The sequence below is a fragment of the Petromyzon marinus genome, chromosome 79, assembly GCF_048934315.1.
Source record: "Petromyzon marinus isolate PM22_M1 ecotype Great Lakes invasive population chromosome 79, UKy_Petmar_22M1.pri1.0, whole genome shotgun sequence".
In the NCBI taxonomy this organism is placed as follows: domain Eukaryota; kingdom Metazoa; phylum Chordata; class Hyperoartia; order Petromyzontiformes; family Petromyzontidae; genus Petromyzon; species Petromyzon marinus.
In genome coordinates this window covers 9252225-9274677 of record NC_133745.1, presented here as the reverse complement: position 1 = coordinate 9274677, position 22453 = coordinate 9252225, and positions in this window count along the sequence as shown.

Below are 22453 nucleotides of genomic sequence, written 5' to 3'. Positions count from 1 at the left end.
TTAAACTATGGGATATAAAGTGGACGATCGACCAATAAAACAACATGTTTTATGCGGTTGAATGCTTTTTGCTATTCACAAAATAAAACAAATGCAGTCATGCAAATATCTTATTTAACACAGCACAGCAAAATCAGTTGCACCATTCAATTCCGCTCGTCCAGACGGGGAGATTTCAATCACATTTATTCGATGCGACGTTTCTTATGGGATTTAATGAGCGACAACATTTTGACCCCAAACCGAGAGGATTCTGGGATGTTTGTGTTTTTTTTGTAATAACTCTGGAAGGAAACGTCGCAGACCCATCAAGGTGGTACTCGTACTGCTCGCCTCATCGAGAGGAATTCAAAGGTATGAGTGGTTAAGCTATGGGATATGAAATGGACGAGCGACCAATAAAACAACATGTATTATGGGGTTGAATGCTTTTTGCTATTCACAAAATAAAACAAAAGCAGTCATGCAAATATCTTATTTAACACAGCACAGCAAAATCAGTTGCACCATTCAGTCCCTCTCGTCCAGACTGGGAGAATTCAATCACATTTATTCGATGCGACGTTTCTTATGGAATTTAATGAGCGACAACATTTTGACCCCAAACCGAGAGGATTCTGGGATGTTTGTGGTTTTTTTGTAATAACTCTGGAAGGAAACGTCGCAGACCCATCAAGGTGGTACTCGTACTGCTCGCCTCGTCGAGAGGAATCCAAAGATATGAGTATTTAAACTATGGGATATAAAATGGACGATCGACCAATAAAACAACATGTTTTATGGGGTTGAATGCTTTTTGCTATTCACAAAATAAAACAAAAGCAGTCATGCAAATATCTTATTTAACACAGCACAGCAAAATCAGTTGCACCATTCAATTCCGCTCGTCCAGACGGGGAGATTTCAATCAGATTTATTCGATGCGACGTTTCTTATGGGATTTAATGAGCGACAACATTTTGACCCCAAACCGAGAGGATTCTGGGATGTTTTGAGTTTTTTTTGTAATAACTCTGGAAGGAAACGTCGCAGACCCATCAAGGTGGTACTCGTACTGCTCGCCTCATCGAGAGGAATCCAAAGATATGAGTATTTAAACTATGGGATATAAAATGGACGATCGACCAATAAAACAACATGTTTTATGGGGTTGAATGCTTTTTGCTATTCACAAAATAAAACAAAAGCAGTCATGCAAATATCTTATTTAACACAGCACAGCAAAATCAGTTGCACCATTCAATTCCGCTCGTCCAGACGGGGAGATTTCAATCACATTTATTCGATGCGACGTTTCTTATGGGATTTAATGAGCGACAACATTTTGACCCCAAACCGAGAGGATTCTGGGATGTTTGTGTTTTTTTTTGTAATAACTCTGGAAGGAAACGTCGCAGACCCATCAAGGTGGTACTCGTACTGCTCGCCTCGTCGAGAGGAATCCAAAGATATGAGTATTTAAACTATGGGATATAAAATGGACGATCGACCAATAAAACAACATGTTTTATGGGGTTGAATGCTTTTTGCTATTCACAAAATAAAACAAAAGCAGTCATGCAAATATCTTATTGAACACAGCACAGCAAAATCAGTTGCACCATTCAATTCCGCTCGTCCAGACGGGGAGATTTCAATCACATTTATTCGATGCGACGTTTCTTATGGGATTTAATGAGCGACAACATTTTGACCCCAAACCGAGAGGATTCTGGGATGTTTGTGTTTTTTTTGTAATAACTCTGGAAGGAAACGTCGCAGACCCATCAAGGTGGTACTCGTACTGCTCGCCTCATCGAGAGGAATTCAAAGGTATGAGTGGTTAAGCTATGGGATATGAAATGGACGAGCGACCAATAAAACAACATGTATTATGGGGTTGAATGCTTTTTGCTATTCACAAAATAAAACAAAAGCAGTCATGCAAATATCTTATTTAACACAGCACAGCAAAATCAGTTGCACCATTAAATCCCTCTCGTCCAGACGGGGAGAATTCAATCACATTTATTCGATGCGACGTTTCTTATGGGATTTAATGAGCGACAACATTTTGACCCCAAACCGAGAGGATTCTGGGATGTTTGTGGTTTTTTTGTAATAACTCTGGAAGGAAACGTCACAGACCCATCAAGGTGGTACTCGTACTGCTCGCCTCATCGACAGGAATCCAAAGATATTAGTATTTAAACTAAGGGATATAAAATGGACGATCGACCAATAAAACAACATGTATTATGGGGTTGAATGCATTTTGCTATTCACAAAATAAAACAAAAGCAGTCATGCAAATATCTTATTTAACACAGCACATCAAAATCAGTTGCACCATTCAATTCCGCTCGTCCAGACGGGGAGATTTCAATCACATTTATTCGATGCGACGTTTCTTATGGAATTTAATAAGCGACAACATTTTGACCCCAAACCGAGAGGATTCTGGGATGTTTTGTGGTTTTTTTGTAGTAACTCTGGAAGGAAACGTCGCAGACCCATCAAGGTGGTACTCGTACTGCTCGCCTCGTCGAGAGGAATCCAAAGATATGAGTATTTAAACTATGGGATATAAAATGGACGATCGACCAATAAAACAACATGTTTTATGGGGTTGAATGCTTTTTGCTATTCACAAAATAAAACGAATGCAGTCATGCAAATATCTTATTTAACACAGCACAGCAAAATCAGTTGCACCATTCAATTCCACTCATCCAGACGGGGAGATTTCAATCACATTTATTCGATGCGACGTTTCTTATGGGATTTAATGAGCGACAACATTTTGACCCCAAACCGAGAGGATTCTGGGATGTTTGTGTTTTTTTTGTAATAACTCTGGAAGGAAACGTCGCAGACCCATCAAGGTGGTACTCGTACTGCTCGCCTCATCGAGAGGAATCCAAAGATATGAGTATTTAAACTATGGGATATAAAATGGACGATCGACCAATAAAACAACATGTTTTATGGGGTTGAATGCTTTTTGCTATTCACAAAATAAAACAAAAGCAGTCATGCAAATATCTTATTTAACACAGCACAGCAAAATCAGTTGCACCATTCAATTCCGCTCGTCCAGACGGGGAGATTTCAATCACATTTATTCGATGCGACGTTTCTTATGGGATTTAATGAGCGACAACATTTTGACCCCAAACCGAGAGGATTCTGGGATGTTTGTGTTTTTTTTTGTAATAACTCTGGAAGGAAACGTCGCAGACCCATCAAGGTGGTACTCGTACTGCTCGCCTCGTCGAGAGGAATCCAAAGATATGAGTATTTAAACTATGGGATATAAAATGGACGATCGACCAATAAAACAACATGTTTTATGGGGTTGAATGCTTTTTGCTATTCACAAAATAAAACAAAAGCAGTCATGCAAATATCTTATTGAACACAGCACAGCAAAATCAGTTGCACCATTCAATTCCGCTCGTCCAGACGGGGAGATTTCAATCACATTTATTCGATGCGACGTTTCTTATGGGATTTAATGAGCGACAACATTTTGACCCCAAACCGAGAGGATTCTGGGATGTTTGTGTTTTTTTTGTAATAACTCTGGAAGGAAACGTCGCAGACCCATCAAGGTGGTACTCGTACTGCTCGCCTCATCGAGAGGAATTCAAAGGTATGAGTGGTTAAGCTATGGGATATGAAATGGACGAGCGACCAATAAAACAACATGTATTATGGGGTTGAATGCTTTTTGCTATTCACAAAATAAAACAAAAGCAGTCATGCAAATATCTTATTTAACACAGCACAGCAAAATCAGTTGCACCATTAAATCCCTCTCGTCCAGACGGGGAGAATTCAATCACATTTATTCGATGCGACGTTTCTTATGGGATTTAATGAGCGACAACATTTTGACCCCAAACCGAGAGGATTCTGGGATGTTTGTGGTTTTTTTGTAATAACTCTGGAAGGAAACGTCACAGACCCATCAAGGTGGTACTCGTACTGCTCGCCTCATCGACAGGAATCCAAAGATATTAGTATTTAAACTAAGGGATATAAAATGGACGATCGACCAATAAAACAACATGTATTATGGGGTTGAATGCATTTTGCTATTCACAAAATAAAACAAAAGCAGTCATGCAAATATCTTATTTAACACAGCACATCAAAATCAGTTGCACCATTCAATTCCGCTCGTCCAGACGGGGAGATTTCAATCACATTTATTCGATGCGACGTTTCTTATGGAATTTAATAAGCGACAACATTTTGACCCCAAACCGAGAGGATTCTGGGATGTTTTGTGGTTTTTTTGTAGTAACTCTGGAAGGAAACGTCGCAGACCCATCAAGGTGGTACTCGTACTGCTCGCCTCGTCGAGAGGAATCCAAAGATATGAGTATTTAAACTATGGGATATAAAATGGACGATCGACCAATAAAACAACATGTTTTATGGGGTTGAATGCTTTTTGCTATTCACAAAATAAAACGAATGCAGTCATGCAAATATCTTATTTAACACAGCACAGCAAAATCAGTTGCACCATTCAATTCCGCTCATCCAGACGGGGAGATTTCAATCACATTTATTCGATGCGACGTTTCTTATGGGATTTAATGAGCGACAACATTTTGACCCCAAACCGAGAGGATTCTGGGATGTTTGTGTTTTTTTTGTAATAACTCTGGAAGGAAACGTCGCAGACCCATCAAGGTGGTACTCGTACTGCTCGCCTCATCGAGAGGAATTCAAAGGTATGAGTGGTTAAGCTATGGGATATGAAATGGACGAGCGACCAATAAAACAACATGTATTATGGGGTTGAATGCTTTTTGCTATTCACAAAATAAAACAAAAGCAGTCATGCAAATATCTGATTTAACACAGCACAGCAAAATCAGTTGCACCATTCAATCCCTCTCGTCCAGACGGGGAGAATTCAATCACATTTATTCGATGCGACGTTTCTTATGGAATTTAATGAGCGACAACATTTTGACCCCAAACCGAGAGGATTCTGGGATGTTTGTGGTCTTTTTGTAATAACTCTGGAAGGAAACGTCACAGACCCAGCAAGGTGGTACTCGTACTGCTCGCCTCATCGACAGGAATCCAAAGATATTAGTATTTAAACTAAGGGATATAAAATGGACGATCGACCAATAAAACAACATGTATTATGGGGTTGAATGCATTTTGCTATTCACAAAATAAAACAAAAGCAGTCATGCAAATATCTTATTTAACACAGCACAGCAAAATCAGTTGCACCATTCAATCCCTCTCGTCCAGACGGGGAGAATTCAATCACATTTATTCGATGCGACGTTTCTTATGGGATTTAATGAGCGACAACATTTTGACCCCAAACCGAGAGGATTCTGGGATGTTTGTGGTTTTTTTGTAATAACTCTGGAAGGAAACGTCGCAGACCCATCAAGGTGGTACTCGTACTGCTCGCCTCATCGAGAGGAATCCAAAGATATGAGTATTTAAACTATGGGATATAAAATGAACGATCGACCAATAAAACAACATGTATTATGGGGTTGAATGCTTTTTGCTATTCACAAAATAAAACAAAAGCAGTCATTCAAAAATCTGATTTAACACAGCACAGCAAAATCAGTTGCACCATTCAATCCCGCTCGTCCAGACGGGGAGAATTCAATCACATTTATTCGATGCGACGTTTCTTATGGAATTTAATGAGCGACAACATTTTGACCCCAAACCGAGAGGATTCTGGGATGTTTGTGGTCTTTTTGTAATAACTCTGGAAGGAAACGTCACAGACCCATCAAGGTGGTACTCGTACTGCTCGCCTCATCGACAGGAATCCAAAGATATTAGTATTTAAACTAAGGGATATAAAATGGACGATCGACCAATAAAACAACATGTATTATGGGGTTGAATGCATTTTGCTATTCACAAAATAAAACAAAAGCAGTCATGCAAATATCTTATTTAACACAGCACATCAAAATCAGTTGCACCATTCAATTCCGCTCGTCCAGACGGGGAGATTTCAATCACATTTATTCGATGCGACGTTTCTTATGGGATTTAATGAGCGACAACATTTTGACCCCAAACCGAGAGGATTCTGGGATGTTTGTGTTTTTTTTTGTAATAACTCTGGAAGGAAACGTCGCAGACCCATCAAGGTGGTACTCGTACTGCTCGCCTCGTCGAGAGGAATCCAAAGATATGAGTATTTAAACTATGGGATATAAAATGGACGATCGACCAATAAAACAACATGTTTTATGGGGTTGAATGCTTTTTGCTATTCACAAAATAAAACAAAAGCAGTCATGCAAATATCTTATTGAACACAGCACAGCAAAATCAGTTGCACCATTCAATTCCGCTCGTCCAGACGGGGAGATTTCAATCACATTTATTCGATGCGACGTTTCTTATGGGATTTAATGAGCGACAACATTTTGACTCCAAACCGAGAGGATTCTGGGATGTTTGTGTTTTTTTTGTAATAACTCTGGAAGGAAACGTCGCAGACCCATCAAGGTGGTACTCGTACTGCTCGCCTCATCGAGAGGAATTCAAAGGTATGAGTGGTTAAGCTATGGGATATGAAATGGACGAGCGACCAATAAAACAACATGTATTATGGGGTTGAATGCTTTTTGCTATTCACAAAATAAAACAAAAGCAGTCATGCAAATATCTTATTTAACACAGCACAGCAAAATCAGTTGCACCATTAAATCCCTCTCGTCCAGACGGGGAGAATTCAATCACATTTATTCGATGCGACGTTTCTTATGGGATTTAATGAGCGACAACATTTTGACCCCAAACCGAGAGGATTCTGGGATGTTTGTGGTTTTTTTGTAATAACTCTGGAAGGAAACGTCACAGACCCATCAAGGTGGTACTCGTACTGCTCGCCTCATCGACAGGAATCCAAAGATATTAGTATTTAAACTAAGGGATATAAAATGGACGATCGACCAATAAAACAACATGTATTATGGGGTTGAATGCATTTTGCTATTCACAAAATAAAACAAAAGCAGTCATGCAAATATCTTATTTAACACAGCACATCAAAATCAGTTGCACCATTCAATTCCGCTCGTCCAGACGGGGAGATTTCAATCACATTTATTCGATGCGACGTTTCTTATGGAATTTAATAAGCGACAACATTTTGACCCCAAACCGAGAGGATTCTGGGATGTTTTGTGGTTTTTTTGTAGTAACTCTGGAAGGAAACGTCGCAGACCCATCAAGGTGGTACTCGTACTGCTCGCCTCGTCGAGAGGAATCCAAAGATATGAGTATTTAAACTATGGGATATAAAATGGACGATCGACCAATAAAACAACATGTTTTATGGGGTTGAATGCTTTTTGCTATTCACAAAATAAAACGAATGCAGTCATGCAAATATCTTATTTAACACAGCACAGCAAAATCAGTTGCACCATTCAATTCCGCTCATCCAGACGGGGAGATTTCAATCACATTTATTCGATGCGACGTTTCTTATGGGATTTAATGAGCGACAACATTTTGACCCCAAACCGAGAGGATTCTGGGATGTTTGTGTTTTTTTTGTAATAACTCTGGAAGGAAACGTCGCAGACCCATCAAGGTGGTACTCGTACTGCTCGCCTCATCGAGAGGAATTCAAAGGTATGAGTGGTTAAGCTATGGGATATGAAATGGACGAGCGACCAATAAAACAACATGTATTATGGGGTTGAATGCTTTTTGCTATTCACAAAATAAAACAAAAGCAGTCATGCAAATATCTGATTTAACACAGCACAGCAAAATCAGTTGCACCATTCAATCCCTCTCGTCCAGACGGGGAGAATTCAATCACATTTATTCGATGCGACGTTTCTTATGGAATTTAATGAGCGACAACATTTTGACCCCAAACCGAGAGGATTCTGGGATGTTTGTGGTCTTTTTGTAATAACTCTGGAAGGAAACGTCACAGACCCAGCAAGGTGGTACTCGTACTGCTCGCCTCATCGACAGGAATCCAAAGATATTAGTATTTAAACTAAGGGATATAAAATGGACGATCGACCAATAAAACAACATGTATTATGGGGTTGAATGCATTTTGCTATTCACAAAATAAAACAAAAGCAGTCATGCAAATATCTTATTTAACACAGCACAGCAAAATCAGTTGCACCATTCAATCCCTCTCGTCCAGACGGGGAGAATTCAATCACATTTATTCGATGCGACGTTTCTTATGGGATTTAATGAGCGACAACATTTTGACCCCAAACCGAGAGGATTCTGGGATGTTTGTGGTTTTTTTGTAATAACTCTGGAAGGAAACGTCGCAGACCCATCAAGGTGGTACTCGTACTGCTCGCCTCATCGAGAGGAATCCAAAGATATGAGTATTTAAACTATGGGATATAAAATGAACGATCGACCAATAAAACAACATGTATTATGGGGTTGAATGCTTTTTGCTATTCACAAAATAAAACAAAAGCAGTCATTCAAAAATCTGATTTAACACAGCACAGCAAAATCAGTTGCACCATTCAATCCCGCTCGTCCAGACGGGGAGAATTCAATCACATTTATTCGATGCGACGTTTCTTATGGAATTTAATGAGCGACAACATTTTGACCCCAAACCGAGAGGATTCTGGGATGTTTGTGGTCTTTTTGTAATAACTCTGGAAGGAAACGTCACAGACCCATCAAGGTGGTACTCGTACTGCTCGCCTCATCGACAGGAATCCAAAGATATTAGTATTTAAACTAAGGGATATAAAATGGACGATCGACCAATAAAACAACATGTATTATGGGGTTGAATGCATTTTGCTATTCACAAAATAAAACAAAAGCAGTCATGCAAATATCTTATTTAACACAGCACATCAAAATCAGTTGCACCATTCAATTCCGCTCGTCCAGACGGGGAGATTTCAATCACATTTATTCGATGCGACGTTTCTTATGGAATTTAATAAGCGACAACATTTTGACCCCAAACCGAGAGGATTATGGGATGTTTTGTGGTTTTTTTGTAATAACTCTGGAAGGAAACGTCGCAGACCCATCAAGGTGGTACTCGTACTGCTCGCCTAGTCGAGAGGAATCCAAAGATATGAGTATTTAAACTATGGGATATAAAATGGACGATCGACCAATAAAACAACATGTTTTATGGGGTTGAATGCTTTTTGCTATTCACAAAATAAAACAAATGCAGTCATGCAAATATCTTATTTAACACAGCACAGCAAAATCAGTTGCACCATTCAATTCCGCTCGTCCAGACGGGGAGATTTCAATCACATTTATTCGATGCGACGTTTCTTATGGGATTTAATGAGCGACAACATTTTGACCCCAAACCGAGAGGATTCTGGGATGTTTGTGTTTTTTTTTGTAATAACTCTGGAAGGAAACGTCGCAGACCCATCAAGGTGGTACTCGTACTGCTCGCCTCATCGAGAGGAATTCAAAGGTATGAGTGGTTAAGCTATGGGATATGAAATGGACGAGCGACCAATAAAACAACATGTATTATGGGGTTGAATGCTTTTTGCTATTCACAAAATAAAACAAAAGCAGTCATGCAAATATCTTATTTAACACAGCACAGCAAAATCAGTTGCACCATTCAGTCCCTCTCGTCCAGACGGGGAGAATTCAATCACATTTATTCGATGCGACGTTTCTTATGGAATTTAATGAGCGACAACATTTTGACCCCAATCCGAGAGGATTCTGGGATGTTTGTGGTTTTTTTGTAATAACTCTGGAAGGAAACGTCGCAGACCCATCAAGGTGGTACTCGTACTGCTCGCCTCGTCGAGAGGAATCCAAAGATATTAGTATTTAAACTAAGGGATATAAAATGGACGATCGACCAATAAAACAACATATTTTATGGGGTTGAATGCTTTTTGCTATTCACAAAATAAAACAAAAGCAGTCATGCAAATATCTTATTTAACACAGCACATCAAAATCAGTTGCACCATTCAATTCCGCTCGTCCAGACGGGGAGATTTCAATCACATTTATTCGATGCGACGTTTCTTATGGAATTTAATAAGCGACAACATTTTGACCCCAAACCGAGAGGATTATGGGATGTTTTGTGGTTTTTTTGTAATAACTCTGGAAGGAAACGTCGCAGACCCATCAAGGTGGTACTCGTACTGCTCGCCTCGTCGAGAGGAATCCAAAGATATGAGTATTTAAACTATGGGATATAAAATGGACGATCGACCAATAAAACAACATGTTTTATGGGGTTGAATGCTTTTTGCTATTCACAAAATAAAACAAAAGCAGTCATGCAAATATCTTATTTAACACAGCACAGCAAAATCAGTTACACCATTCAATTCCGCTCGTTCAGACGGGGAGATTTCAATCACATTTATTCGATGCGACGTTTCTTATGGGATTTAATGAGCGACAACATTTTGACCCCAAACCGAGAGGATTCTGGGATGTTTGTGTTTTTTTTGTAATAACTCTGGAAGGAAACGTCGCAGACCCATCAAGGTGGTACTCGTACTGCTCGCCTCGTCGAGAGGAATCAAAAGATATGAGTATTTAAACTATGGGATATAAAATGGACGATCGACCAATAAAACAACATGTTTTATGGGGTTGAATGCTTTTTGCTATTCACAAAATAAAACAAATGCAGTCATGCAAATATCTTATTTAACACAGCACAGCAAAATCAGTTGCACCATTCAATTCCGCTCGTCCAGACGGGGAGATTTCAATCACATTTATTCGATGCGACGTTTCTTATGGGATTTAATGAGCGACAACATTTTGACCCCAAACCGAGAGGATTCTGGGATGTTTGTGTTTTTTTTGTAATAACTCTGGAAGGAAACGTCGCAGACCCATCAAGGTGGTACTCGTACTGCTCGCCTCATCGAGAGGAATCCAAAGATATGAGTATTTAAACTATGGGATATAAAATGGACGATCGACCAATAAAACAACATGTATTATGGGGTTGAATGCTTTTTGCTATTCACAAAATAAAACAAAAGCAGTCATTAAAAAATCTGATTTAACACAGCACAGCAAAATCAGTTGCACCATTCAATCCCGCTCGTCCAGACGGGGAGAATTCAATCACATTTATTCGATGCGACGTTTCTTATGGAATTTAATGAGCGACAACATTTTGACCCCAAACCGAGAGGATTCTGGGATGTTTGTGTTTTTTTTTGTAATAACTCTGGAAGGAAACGTCGCAGACCCATCAAGGTCGTACTCGTACTGCTCGCCTCATCGAGAGGAATCCAAAGGTATGAGTGGTTAAGCTATGGAATATGAAATGGACGAGCGACCAATAAAACAACATGTATTATGGGGTTGAATGCTTTTTGCTATTCACAAAATAAAACAAAAGCAGTCATGCAAATATCTTATTTAACACAGCACGGCAAAATCAGTTGCACCATTCAATCCTGCTCGTCCAGACGGGGAGAATTCAATCACATTTATTAGATGCGATGTTTCTTATGGGATTTAATGAGCGACAACATTTTGACCCCAAACCGAGAGGATTCTGGAAGTTTGTGGTTTTTTGGTAATAACTCTGGAAGGAAACGTCGCAGACCCATCAAGGTGGTAGTCGTACTGCTCGCCTCATCGAGTGGAATCCAAAGATATGAGTGGTTAAGCTATGGGATATAAAATGGACGAGCGACCAATAAAACAACATGTTTTATGGGGTTGAATGCTTTTTGCTATTCACAAAACAAAACAATTGTAGTCATGCAAATATCTTATTTAACACAGCACAGCAAAATCAGTTGCACCATTCAATCCCGCTCGTCCAGACGGGGAGAATTCAATCACATTTAATCGATGCGACGTTTCTTATGGAATTTAATGAGCGACAACATTTTGACCCCAAACCGAGAGGATTCTGGGATGTTTGTGGTTTTTTTGTAATAACTCTGGAAGGAAACGTCGCAGTCCAATCAAGGTGGTACTCGTACTGCTCGCCTCGTCGAGAGGAATCCAAAGATATGAGTATTTAAACTATGGGATATAAAATGGACGATCGACCAATAAAACAACATGTTTTATGGGGTTGAATGCTTTTTGCTATTCACAAAATAAAACAAAAGCAGTCATGCAAATATCTTATTTAAAACAGCACAGCAAAATCAGTTGCACCATTCAATTCCGCTCGTCCAGACGGGGAGATTTCAATCACATTTATTCGATGCGACGTTTCTTATGGGATTTAATGAGCGACAACATTTTGACCCCAAACCGAGAGGATTCTGGGATGTTTGTGTTTTTTTTGTAATAACTCTGGAAGGAAACGTCGCAGACCCATCAAGGTGGTACTCGTACTGCTCGCCTCGTCGAGAGGAATCAAAAGATATGAGTATTTAAACTATGGGATATAAAATGGACGATCGACCAATAAAACAACATGTTTTATGGGGTTGAATGCTTTTTGCTATTCACAAAATAAAACAAAAGCAGTCATGCAAATATCTTATTTAACACAGCACAGCAAAATCAGTTGCACCATTCAATTCCGCTCGTCCAGACGGGGAGATTTCAATCACATTTATTCGATGCGACGTTTCTTATGGGATTTAATGAGCAACAACATTTTGACCCCAAACCGAGAGGATTCTGGGATGTTTGTGTTTTTTTTGTAATAACTCTGGAAGGAAACGTCGCAGACCCATCAAGGTGGTACTCGTACTGCTCGCCTCGTCGAGAGGAATCCAAAGATATGAGTATTTAAACTATGGGATATAAAATGGACGATCGACCAATAAAACAACATGTTTTATGGGGTTGAATGCTTTTTGCTATTCACAAAATAAAACAAAAGCAGTCATGCAAATATCTTATTTAACACAGCACAGCAAAATCAGTTGCACCATTCAATTCCGCTCGTCCAGACGGGGAGATTTCAATCACATGTATTCGATGCGACGTTTCTTATGGGATTTAATGAGCGACAACATTTTGACCCCAAACCGAGAGGATTCTGGGATGTTTGTGTTTTTTTTGTAATAACTCTGGAAGGAAACGTCGCAGACCCATCAAGGTGGTACTGGTACTGCTCGCCTCATCGAGAGGAATTCAAAGGTATGAGTGGTTAAGCTATGGGATATGAAATGGACGAGCGACCAATAAAACAACATGTATTATGGGGTTGAATGCTTTTTGCTATTCACAAAATAAAACAAAAGCAGTCATGCAAATATCTTATTTAACACAGCACAGCAAAATCAGTTGCACCATTCAATCCCTCTCGTGCAGACGGGGAGAATTCAATCACATTTATTCGATGCGACGTTTCTTATGGAATTTAATGAGCGACAACATTTTGACCCCAAACCGAGAGGATTCTGGGATGTTTGTGGTTTTTTTGTAATAACTCTGGAAGGAAACGTCGCAGACCCATCAAGGTGGTACTCGTACTGCTCGCCTCATCGAGAGGAATCAAAAGATATGAGTATTTAAACTATGGGATATAAAATGGACGATCGACCAATAAAACAACATGTTTTATGGGGTTGAATGCTTTTTGCTATTCACAAAATAAAACAAAAGCAGTCATGCAAATATCTTATTGAACACAGCACAGCAAAATCAGTTGCACCATTCAATTCCGCTCGTCCAGACGGGGAGATTTCAATCACATTTATTCGATGCGACGTTTCTTATGGGATTTAATGAGCGACAACATTTTGACTCCAAACCGAGAGGATTCTGGGATGTTTGTGTTTTTTTTGTAATAACTCTGGAAGGAAACGTCGCAGACCCATCAAGGTGGTACTCGTACTGCTCGCCTCATCGAGAGGAATTCAAAGGTATGAGTGGTTAAGCTATGGGATATGAAATGGACGAGCGACCAATAAAACAACATGTATTATGGGGTTGAATGCTTTTTGCTATTCACAAAATAAAACAAAAGCAGTCATGCAAATATCTTATTTAACACAGCACAGCAAAATCAGTTGCACCATTAAATCCCTCTCGTCCAGACGGGGAGAATTCAATCACATTTATTCGATGCGACGTTTCTTATGGGATTTAATGAGCGACAACATTTTGACCCCAAACCGAGAGGATTCTGGGATGTTTGTGGTTTTTTTGTAATAACTCTGGAAGGAAACGTCACAGACCCATCAAGGTGGTACTCGTACTGCTCGCCTCATCGACAGGAATCCAAAGATATTAGTATTTAAACTAAGGGATATAAAATGGACGATCGACCAATAAAACAACATGTATTATGGGGTTGAATGCATTTTGCTATTCACAAAATAAAACAAAAGCAGTCATGCAAATATCTTATTTAACACAGCACATCAAAATCAGTTGCACCATTCAATTCCGCTCGTCCAGACGGGGAGATTTCAATCACATTTATTCGATGCGACGTTTCTTATGGAATTTAATAAGCGACAACATTTTGACCCCAAACCGAGAGGATTCTGGGATGTTTTGTGGTTTTTTTGTAGTAACTCTGGAAGGAAACGTCGCAGACCCATCAAGGTGGTACTCGTACTGCTCGCCTCGTCGAGAGGAATCCAAAGATATGAGTATTTAAACTATGGGATATAAAATGGACGATCGACCAATAAAACAACATGTTTTATGGGGTTGAATGCTTTTTGCTATTCACAAAATAAAACGAATGCAGTCATGCAAATATCTTATTTAACACAGCACAGCAAAATCAGTTGCACCATTCAATTCCGCTCATCCAGACGGGGAGATTTCAATCACATTTATTCGATGCGACGTTTCTTATGGGATTTAATGAGCGACAACATTTTGACCCCAAACCGAGAGGATTCTGGGATGTTTGTGTTTTTTTTGTAATAACTCTGGAAGGAAACGTCGCAGACCCATCAAGGTGGTACTCGTACTGCTCGCCTCATCGAGAGGAATTCAAAGGTATGAGTGGTTAAGCTATGGGATATGAAATGGACGAGCGACCAATAAAACAACATGTATTATGGGGTTGAATGCTTTTTGCTATTCACAAAATAAAACAAAAGCAGTCATGCAAATATCTGATTTAACACAGCACAGCAAAATCAGTTGCACCATTCAATCCCTCTCGTCCAGACGGGGAGAATTCAATCACATTTATTCGATGCGACGTTTCTTATGGAATTTAATGAGCGACAACATTTTGACCCCAAACCGAGAGGATTCTGGGATGTTTGTGGTCTTTTTGTAATAACTCTGGAAGGAAACGTCACAGACCCAGCAAGGTGGTACTCGTACTGCTCGCCTCATCGACAGGAATCCAAAGATATTAGTATTTAAACTAAGGGATATAAAATGGACGATCGACCAATAAAACAACATGTATTATGGGGTTGAATGCATTTTGCTATTCACAAAATAAAACAAAAGCAGTCATGCAAATATCTTATTTAACACAGCACAGCAAAATCAGTTGCACCATTCAATCCCTCTCGTCCAGACGGGGAGAATTCAATCACATTTATTCGATGCGACGTTTCTTATGGGATTTAATGAGCGACAACATTTTGACCCCAAACCGAGAGGATTCTGGGATGTTTGTGGTTTTTTTGTAATAACTCTGGAAGGAAACGTCGCAGACCCATCAAGGTGGTACTCGTACTGCTCGCCTCATCGAGAGGAATCCAAAGATATGAGTATTTAAACTATGGGATATAAAATGAACGATCGACCAATAAAACAACATGTATTATGGGGTTGAATGCTTTTTGCTATTCACAAAATAAAACAAAAGCAGTCATTCAAAAATCTGATTTAACACAGCACAGCAAAATCAGTTGCACCATTCAATCCCGCTCGTCCAGACGGGGAGAATTCAATCACATTTATTCGATGCGACGTTTCTTATGGAATTTAATGAGCGACAACATTTTGACCCCAAACCGAGAGGATTCTGGGATGTTTGTGGTCTTTTTGTAATAACTCTGGAAGGAAACGTCACAGACCCATCAAGGTGGTACTCGTACTGCTCGCCTCATCGACAGGAATCCAAAGATATTAGTATTTAAACTAAGGGATATAAAATGGACGATCGACCAATAAAACAACATGTATTATGGGGTTGAATGCATTTTGCTATTCACAAAATAAAACAAAAGCAGTCATGCAAATATCTTATTTAACACAGCACATCAAAATCAGTTGCACCATTCAATTCCGCTCGTCCAGACGGGGAGATTTCAATCACATTTATTCGATGCGACGTTTCTTATGGAATTTAATAAGCGACAACATTTTGACCCCAAACCGAGAGGATTATGGGATGTTTTGTGTTTTTTTTGTAATAACTCTGGAAGGAAACGTCGCAGACCCATCAAGGTGGTACTCGTACTGCTCGCCTAGTCGAGAGGAATCCAAAGATATGAGTATTTAAACTATGGGATATAAAATGGACGATCGACCAATAAAACAACATGTTTTATGGGGTTGAATGCTTTTTGCTATTCACAAAATAAAACAAATGCAGTCATGCAAATATCTTATTTAACACAGCACAGCAAAATCAGTTGCACCATTCAATTCCGCTCGTCCAGACGGGGAGATTTCAATCACATTTATTCGATGCGACGTTTCTTATGGGATTTAATGAGCGACAACATTTTGACCCCAAACCGAGAGGATTCTGGGATGTTTGTGTTTTTTTTTGTAATAACTCTGGAAGGAAACGTCGCAGACCCATCAAGGTGGTACTCGTACTGCTCGCCTCATCGAGAGGAATTCAAAGGTATGAGTGGTTAAGCTATGGGATATGAAATGGACGAGCGACCAATAAAACAACATGTATTATGGGGTTGAATGCTTTTTGCTATTCACAAAATAAAACAAATGCAGTCATGCAAATATCTTATTTAACACAGCACAGCAAAATCAGTTGCACCATTCAGTCCCTCTCGTCCAGACGGGGAGAATTCAATCACATTTATTCGATGCGACGTTTCTTATGGAATTTAATGAGCGACAACATTTTGACCCCAATCCGAGAGGATTCTGGGATGTTTGTGGTTTTTTTGTAATAACTCTGGAAGGAAACGTCGCAGACCCATCAAGGTGGTACTCGTACTGCTCGCCTCGTCGAGAGGAATCCAAAGATATTAGTATTTAAACTAAGGGATATAAAATGGACGATCGACCAATAAAACAACATATTTTATGGGGTTGAATGCTTTTTGCTATTCACAAAATAAAACAAAAGCAGTCATGCAAATATCTTATTTAACACAGCACATCAAAATCAGTTGCACCATTCAATTCCGCTCGTCCAGACGGGGAGATTTCAATCACATTTATTCGATGCGACGTTTCTTATGGAATTTAATAAGCGACAACATTTTGACCCCAAACCGAGAGGATTATGGGATGTTTTGTGGTTTTTTTGTAATAACTCTGGAAGGAAACGTCGCAGACCCATCAAGGTGGTACTCGTACTGCTCGCCTCGTCGAGAGGAATCCAAAGATATGAGTATTTAAACTATGGGATATAAAATGGACGATCGACCAATAAAACAACATGTTTTATGGGGTTGAATGCTTTTTGCTATTCACAAAATAAAACAAAAGCAGTCATGCAAATATCTTATTTAACACAGCACAGCAAAATCAGTTACACCATTCAATTCCGCTCGTTCAGACGGGGAGATTTCAATCACATTTATTCGATGCGACGTTTCTTATGGGATTTAATGAGCGACAACATTTTGACCCCAAACCGAGAGGATTCTGGGATGTTTGTGTTTTTTTTGTAATAACTCTGGAAGGAAACGTCGCAGACCCATCAAGGTGGTACTCGTACTGCTCGCCTCGTCGAGAGGAATCAAAAGATATGAGTATTTAAACTATGGGATATAAAATGGACGATCGACCAATAAAACAACATGTTTTATGGGGTTGAATGCTTTTTGCTATTCACAAAATAAAACAAATGCAGTCATGCAAATATCTTATTTAACACAGCACAGCAAAATCAGTTGCACCATTCAATTCCGCTCGTCCAGACGGGGAGATTTCAATCACATTTATTCGATGCGACGTTTCTTATGGGATTTAATGAGCGACAACATTTTGACCCCAAACCGAGAGGATTCTGGGATGTTTGTGTTTTTTTTGTAATAACTCTGGAAGGAAACGTCGCAGACCCATCAAGGTGGTACTCGTACTGCTCGCCTCATCGAGAGGAATCCAAAGATATGAGTATTTAAACTATGGGATATAAAATGGACGATCGACCAATAAAACAACATGTATTATGGGGTTGAATGCTTTTTGCTATTCACAAAATAAAACAAAAGCAGTCATTAAAAAATCTGATTTAACACAGCACAGCAAAATCAGTTGCACCATTCAATCCCGCTCGTCCAGACGGGGAGAATTCAATCACATTTATTCGATGCGACGTTTCTTATGGAATTTAATGAGCGACAACATTTTGACCCCAAACCGAGAGGATTCTGGGATGTTTGTGTTTTTTTTTGTAATAACTCTGGAAGGAAACGTCGCAGACCCATCAAGGTCGTACTCGTACTGCTCGCCTCATCGAGAGGAATCCAAAGGTATGAGTGGTTAAGCTATGGAATATGAAATGGACGAGCGACCAATAAAACAACATGTATTATGGGGTTGAATGCTTTTTGCTATTCACAAAATAAAACAAAAGCAGTCATGCAAATATCTTATTTAACACAGCACGGCAAAATCAGTTGCACCATTCAATCCTGCTCGTCCAGACGGGGAGAATTCAATCACATTTATTAGATGCGATGTTTCTTATGGGATTTAATGAGCGACAACATTTTGACCCCAAACCGAGAGGATTCTGGAAGTTTGTGGTTTTTTGGTAATAACTCTGGAAGGAAACGTCGCAGACCCATCAAGGTGGTAGTCGTACTGCTCGCCTCATCGAGTGGAATCCAAAGATATGAGTGGTTAAGCTATGGGATATAAAATGGACGAGCGACCAATAAAACAACATGTTTTATGGGGTTGAATGCTTTTTGCTATTCACAAAACAAAACAATTGTAGTCATGCAAATATCTTATTTAACACAGCACAGCAAAATCAGTTGCACCATTCAATCCCGCTCGTCCAGACGGGGAGAATTCAATCACATTTAATCGATGCGACGTTTCTTATGGAATTTAATGAGCGACAACATTTTGACCCCAAACCGAGAGGATTCTGGGATGTTTGTGGTTTTTTTGTAATAACTCTGGAAGGAAACGTCGCAGTCCAATCAAGGTGGTACTCGTACTGCTCGCCTCGTCGAGAGGAATCCAAAGATATGAGTATTTAAACTATGGGATATAAAATGGACGATCGACCAATAAAACAACATGTTTTATGGGGTTGAATGCTTTTTGCTATTCACAAAATAAAACAAAAGCAGTCATGCAAATATCTTATTTAAAACAGCACAGCAAAATCAGTTGCACCATTCAATTCCGCTCGTCCAGACGGGGAGATTTCAATCACATTTATTCGATGCGACGTTTCTTATGGGATTTAATGAGCGACAACATTTTGACCCCAAACCGAGAGGATTCTGGGATGTTTGTGTTTTTTTTGTAATAACTCTGGAAGGAAACGTCGCAGACCCATCAAGGTGGTACTCGTACTGCTCGCCTCGTCGAGAGGAATCAAAAGATATGAGTATTTAAACTATGGGATATAAAATGGACGATCGACCAATAAAACAACATGTTTTATGGGGTTGAATGCTTTTTGCTATTCACAAAATAAAACAAAAGCAGTCATGCAAATATCTTATTTAACACAGCACAGCAAAATCAGTTGCACCATTCAATTCCGCTCGTCCAGACGGGGAGATTTCAATCACATTTATTCGATGCGACGTTTCTTATGGGATTTAATGAGCAACAACATTTTGACCCCAAACCGAGAGGATTCTGGGATGTTTGTGTTTTTTTTGTAATAACTCTGGAAGGAAACGTCGCAGACCCATCAAGGTGGTACTCGTACTGCTCGCCTCGTCGAGAGGAATCCAAAGATATGAGTATTTAAACTATGGGATATAAAATGGACGATCGACCAATAAAACAACATGTTTTATGGGGTTGAATGCTTTTTGCTATTCACAAAATAAAACAAAAGCAGTCATGCAAATATCTTATTTAACACAGCACAGCAAAATCAGTTGCACCATTCAATTCCGCTCGTCCAGACGGGGAGATTTCAATCACATGTATTCGATGCGACGTTTCTTATGGGATTTAATGAGCGACAACATTTTGACCCCAAACCGAGAGGATTCTGGGATGTTTGTGTTTTTTTTGTAATAACTCTGGAAGGAAACGTCGCAGACCCATCAAGGTGGTACTGGTACTGCTCGCCTCATCGAGAGGAATTCAAAGGTATGAGTGGTTAAGCTATGGGATATGAAATGGACGAGCGACCAATAAAACAACATGTATTATGGGGTTGAATGCTTTTTGCTATTCACAAAATAAAACAAAAGCAGTCATGCAAATATCTTATTTAACACAGCACAGCAAAATCAGTTGCACCATTCAATCCCTCTCGTGCAGACGGGGAGAATTCAATCACATTTATTCGATGCGACGTTTCTTATGGAATTTAATGAGCGACAACATTTTGACCCCAAACCGAGAGGATTCTGGGATGTTTGTGGTTTTTTTGTAATAACTCTGGAAGGAAACGTCGCAGACCCATCAAGGTGGTACTCGTACTGCTCGCCTCATCGAGAGGAATCAAAAGATATGAGTATTTAAACTATGGGATATAAAATGGACGATCGACCAATAAAACAACATGTATTATGGGGTTTTATGCTTTTTGCTATTCACAAAATAAAACAAAAGCAGTCATTCAAAAATCTGATTTAACACAGCACAGCAAAATCAGTTGCACCATTCAATCCCGCTCGTCCAGACGGGGAGAATTCAATCACATTTATTCGATGCGACGTTTCTTATGGAATTTAATGAGCGACAACATTTTGACCCCAAACCGAGAGGATTCTGGGATGTTTGTGGTCTTTTTGTAATAACTCTGGAAGGAAACGTCACAGACCCATCAAGGTGGTACTCGTACTGCTCGCCTCATCGAGAGGAATCCAAAGATATTAGTATTTAAACTAAGGGATATAAAATGGACGATCGACCAATAAAACAACATGTATTATGGGGTTGAATGCATTTTGCTATTCACAAAATAAAACAAAAGCAGTCATGCAAATATCGTATTTAACACAGCACATCAAAATCAGTTGCACCATTCAATTCCGCTCGTCCAGACGGGGAGATTTCAATCACATTTATTCGATGCGACGTTTCTTATGGGATTTAATGAGCGACAACATTTTGACCCCAAACCGAGAGGATTCTGGGATGTTTGTGTTTTTTTTTTGTAATAACTCTGGAAGGAAACGTCGCAGACCCATCAAGGTGGTACTCGTACTGCTCGCCTCATCGAGAGGAATTCAAAGGTATGAGTGGTTAAGCTATGGGATATGAAATGGACGAGCGACCAATAAAACAACATGTATTATGGGGTTGAATGCTTTTTGCTATTCATAAAATAAAACAAAAGCAGTCATGCAAATATCTTATTTAACACAGCACAGCAAAATCAGTTGCACCATTCAGTCCCTCTCGTCCAGACGGGGAGAATTCAATCACATTTATTCGATGCGACGTTTCTTATGGAATTTAATGAGCGACAACATTTTGACCCCAAACCGAGAGGATTCTGGGATGTTTGTGGTTTTTTTGTAATAACTCTGGAAGGAAACGTCGCAGACCCATCAAGGTGGTACTCGTACTGCTCGCCTCGTCGAGAGGAATTAAAAGATATGAGCATTTAAACTATGGGATATAAAATGGACGATCGACCAATAAAACAACATATTTTATGGGGTTGAATGCTTTTTGCTATTCACAAAATAAAACAAAAGCAGTCATGCAAATATCTTATTTAACACAGCACAGCAAAATCAGTTGCACCATTCAATTCCGCTCGTCCAGCCGGGGAGATTTCAATCACATTTATTCGATGCGACGTTTCTTATGGGATTTAATGAGCGACAACATTTTGACCCCAAACCGAGAGGATTCTGGGATGTTTGTGTTTTTTTTGTAATAACTCTGGAAGGAAACGTCGCAGACCCATCAAGGTGGTACTCGTACTGCTCGCCTCATCGAGAGGAATTCAAAGGTATGAGTGGTTAAGCTATGGGATATGAAATGGACGAGCGACCAATAAAACAACATGTATTATGGGGTTGAATGCTTTTTGCTATTCACAAAATAAAACAAAAGCAGTCATTCAAAAATCTGATTTAACACAGCACAGCAAAATCAGTTGCACCATTCAATCCCGCTCGTCCAGACGGGGAGAATTCAATCACATTTATTCGATGCGACGTTTCTTATGGAATTTAATGAGCGACAACATTTT